Here is a 4,064-nt window from a genome sequence, read left to right on the forward strand (position 1 = left end):
TTAGGGTTAAAGCAAATTTAAAATGAAAAAAGCAAATAAAACGAAGGTATGGAGATTAAATACGCTTTACATCGCTTAATCAGCCAAAGGAGTAAATATAAACAACTGAATACTTGTCAGTGATTGGTTGAAATTATCGAAATAAGACAATTTTTTACATGAAATAAATTCGAATACAAAAATATTTTTCTGTTCTATAACACAAAATAGATAAGTATACGAAGTTTGAAAGTCTTTCCGTACCAAAAACACTACGTAAAACATTAATGAAAAATGTGGCCCCCTGTTTTAAAATAGATCCGAATTTTCTAACAGTCCGCTCCAGAAAAAAAAAAAAAATTCTCCTAAAATTACTTTATAATCGTAATTTGTGCCATTTGAACGGCATTTCTATAAAATTTCATAAATATATACCCATTTTCGTTAAAGTTATGAGAGGAAAATCAGATCTTGTTAATTTTCCGAAATTCCTCTCCCCACCACCCCCGTTCGTTTGCGCAATTTTTTTTTCATATTCGTTTTCGTCATTTTTTTTACACCTAGTAGGCTTTTTTTTTTCTTTTTCGTTAACGAGTCTCAAACTGTATATTGACAGATTTTTCTTACTTCCTATTCTTGAACAGCCAACGAAAAGCTGACCTTTGCAATATGTTGATGGTTGTGGCAAAACTAAGACACTGAAAATTTAAGATATTTGAATTGAAATAGAAACTCTTGTGCACTTATAATCTAATCGATGCATCATATGCTCGGAGAGAGACAGATAGAGAAGGGGGATCTTTTCTGTTGCTGTCACAGATTTTGAGATTTTAAAATTAAGTGAAAATTTTCAAATTTGATATATTCATGTAATTTTTCGTAGGAATATTAAACGATTCTTTTCCATTTTATGTATGCATTACATAGTCACTTAGAAATATAAAAAAAAGATGTTTAGAGTAATTTATATAACTATATATCCAGTTTCTATCATTTAAACAGAATACATAAAGAACATTTTCACAGAAAAAATTTACATTTCAATTAATTTTCTCAATTTCATTGCCTCTTATTACCTCCCCTTGATTTTGGGGCGTGGACCTTTCCGCATTCCAACCAATACATATACATACGTACACGCATACACATATGTTATACTAAAGTTTCAACAACTATACTAAGTGTCAGTTATTAGCGCTTTAATTGGATGAACTGCCTTGTTCGATAAAGAAAATACTCATGGAAATAAGAATATCTCCCAAGCAAGGTAACTATATATATTTTAAAATAAACTAACAGTCTCGGGTTACTTAAACGTTACACGCTATAAATTATGATAGATCGAATTTTCACATTTGAGTTAATAACTTTCTGTAGGCTTTTCCTTAATAGATCTACTATCTATCTGTATAATGCTATACTAAATGTGGTTTAAAGATTAACGTTTTAATAACCGAATTAAAATGCCTTGTTCGATAAAACAAAACCAAGCCATAACTCCAAAGCAACGTAACTATATATTTTTTAAGAAAAGAATTATCTTGGGTTATACATAAAAGTACCAAAGTTATCCCCGGTACCGTTATCCCCGTATAAATTACTGTAGACCTAATCTTCATATTTGAGTTTTTAACTTTTTATAGGCTTTTCCTTTCGGACGATCGCGAAGGAAAAATAACTGCCAAGACGCTGAAATACGGGTTACCCGCCAATTTTACTGGTGTGTTCTGAGTGATTGATCGGCAGGTCGATAAATTAATTTTTTTAAACTAAACACTTTCAAACTTCGGATGAAAGTGTTTAGTTTTAAAAAAATCCGAACCGAATTGTCAAAAGTTGTCGAGTTATATCGAAGGAATGCCAAAAAAAAAAAAAAATTAATTTATCGACCTACCGATCAAAAGGAAAAGATCCACAGTTTATACCAAGCAACTCTTATATACAAATCCCTTAGTTACAGCTCTTATTTTATTTTTTAAAAAACACTTATTTAGCTGCACGGATTTCATTCACCATCACAAGATAACCTTGCTACGATATTTGTGTAAATAAACTAAAATTGGTGAAACTCAATGGTGTTGCATGGTAAATAGACTTATTTAATCGTAGTATGTCCCCAGCTAAAGAGCACCACTTCCGTCCGTCCTGAATCTTCTTAAAAACCCAACTGGTGGAATCTGTCAATATCTTCAACAGTCACAAGGGCGCTTCTACATGGCCACTTGACCTGCTAAAAACAGCAGCCAATTCTACCTCGAATCACATCCTTCAATCTTAAAAATAAGGGAAGAACGCATTGGATAATCTAACCCGGGATACTATGCATAAAAGAAAAAGACGGAATGGTCGCGAGTGGAATGTCTTTGATAATAAAAACAGTTTTCTTCAGTCAGAGCCGACTTCGGATAAACAACACGGCAGAATCACAAACTGAAACATGTGTGAGCTTCCGTTAAAATATTAGATACTCGTACGTCGTTCAAATATATATATAAAATAATTTGAAGGTCATCAGTACTTACTTATCAAACACGTATCAAGCTGGTCTTTTAAAAAAATTATCCTTTGATTTAACCTGCGTTGTCACTCCTCGGACTGTATTTAGCCAAGTGAGATAAAATTATTTCTTTCTGTGGTCCATATTAAACGATGCGTACCTTGAACCTTAACATAAGCTGCTGTGATTGAAAAACCACTATTTCAACCCACACCTAATAAATAGTCTTTAATAAGACAGAAATGAAATGTCTTTTATATACATAGTTTTTTTTTTCACTGCACCCCCTTTTATCAAATTATCGATTGTTTCAGATAATTGTTATAAATATATATATAAAATACTTTGAATTTTAAACAATTATTCAAATAGTATGGTTACCGGAAACGCTATTGAGTAACGTCATTTTAGGTTTTGAGTTCAATTCCAATAGAGGGATATTGTAAAGCGAATTAGTGTCACACGAAGGCGCGCAAACTTGCTATTCTCGATGTAAGCTTTAACTATTTAGATGATGGATATAAAACTAGACTGTCTTTAGATATTTTGTAGATCATTTGCATAAATGTCATATGATTTAGAAATATATAGTATAAAATATTTTAATGTTTATTTTAGTACTAGCATACAGTTTTATTTATTATAGAAGATCAGCACCATACGAAAAACAATTAATAAATGTCAGCAATCTAATAAATATATCTACTTACACAAAATTGAATCACCCGAAAAATCAGATACGATTGTAACCTCTCAGTTGTAAATAACGCCTACATTATGTAGGTGTGTGTGTATAAATACAGACACACACATGTATGTGCATATAAATACACATATATATATACATATATTATATATATATACATTACTCATTTTTGCCAGCTGAGTGGTCTGGAGCAATGTGAAATGAAGTGTTTTACTCAAGAACACAATGCGTCACCCAGTCCAGGAATTGAAACCACAATCTTACGTCCAATACCCTAACCACTAAGCCACGTGCCTCCACATGCCATAGCACTCATGGAAGAGTTAAAACTGAACTTGCAAAACGCATCAAATACACATAAACAGTGAATGCTTTGAGTAGATTTTTATAGAATTTAACCCTTTTGTTACCGTATTTCTGATGAAATACACTATTTTTTGTTTCATATAATTTTAAAAATAATGAAGAATTTAGGAAAATGAGTGGTTGGCGTTAGGAAGGGCATCCAGCTGTAGAAACTCTGCCAAATTAGATTGGAGCCCGGTGTTGCCATCCGGTTTCACCAGTCCTCAGTCAAATCGTCCAACCCATGCTAGCATGGAAAGCGGACGTTAAACGATGATGATGATGATGAAACTGGTGTTTGGGACAGAAATTTTGATGGTTAGTTTTAAGTTATATTACTTTAGACAGGAAGGGTTGGTATCAAAAGAGTTAATTATCAAAATGTTCATGTTGTGTATTTAGAATAAATTACATGTTTCATTCATTTGTTTATTTTTATCTCTTTTCAGCTGATCATTATTAAATTGGACACATCTGACTCTACAATACAAATTATTCCATTGTTAAGAACATTTACTACACATTATCCAATTGACT

At 32.0% G+C, this 4,064-nt stretch overlaps 1 protein-coding gene across 1 annotated transcript in view; it reads right to left on the minus strand.

Annotated features, from left to right (window-relative positions):
- LOC106872255 (apoptosis-inducing factor 3) overlaps nucleotides 1-2,813 on the minus strand; it is a 115,028-nt gene extending 112,215 nt beyond the window's left edge. Inside the window, exon 1 of the mRNA XM_052966188.1 lies at nucleotides 2,502-2,813. The gene's annotated coding sequence lies outside the window, so the exon portion shown is untranslated. The remainder of the gene's footprint in view (nucleotides 1-2,501) is intronic.
- Between the last annotated feature and the right edge of the window lie 1,251 nt (nucleotides 2,814-4,064).

The sequence above is a fragment of the Octopus bimaculoides genome, chromosome 1, assembly GCF_001194135.2.
Source record: "Octopus bimaculoides isolate UCB-OBI-ISO-001 chromosome 1, ASM119413v2, whole genome shotgun sequence".
Classification (NCBI taxonomy): domain Eukaryota; kingdom Metazoa; phylum Mollusca; class Cephalopoda; order Octopoda; family Octopodidae; genus Octopus; species Octopus bimaculoides.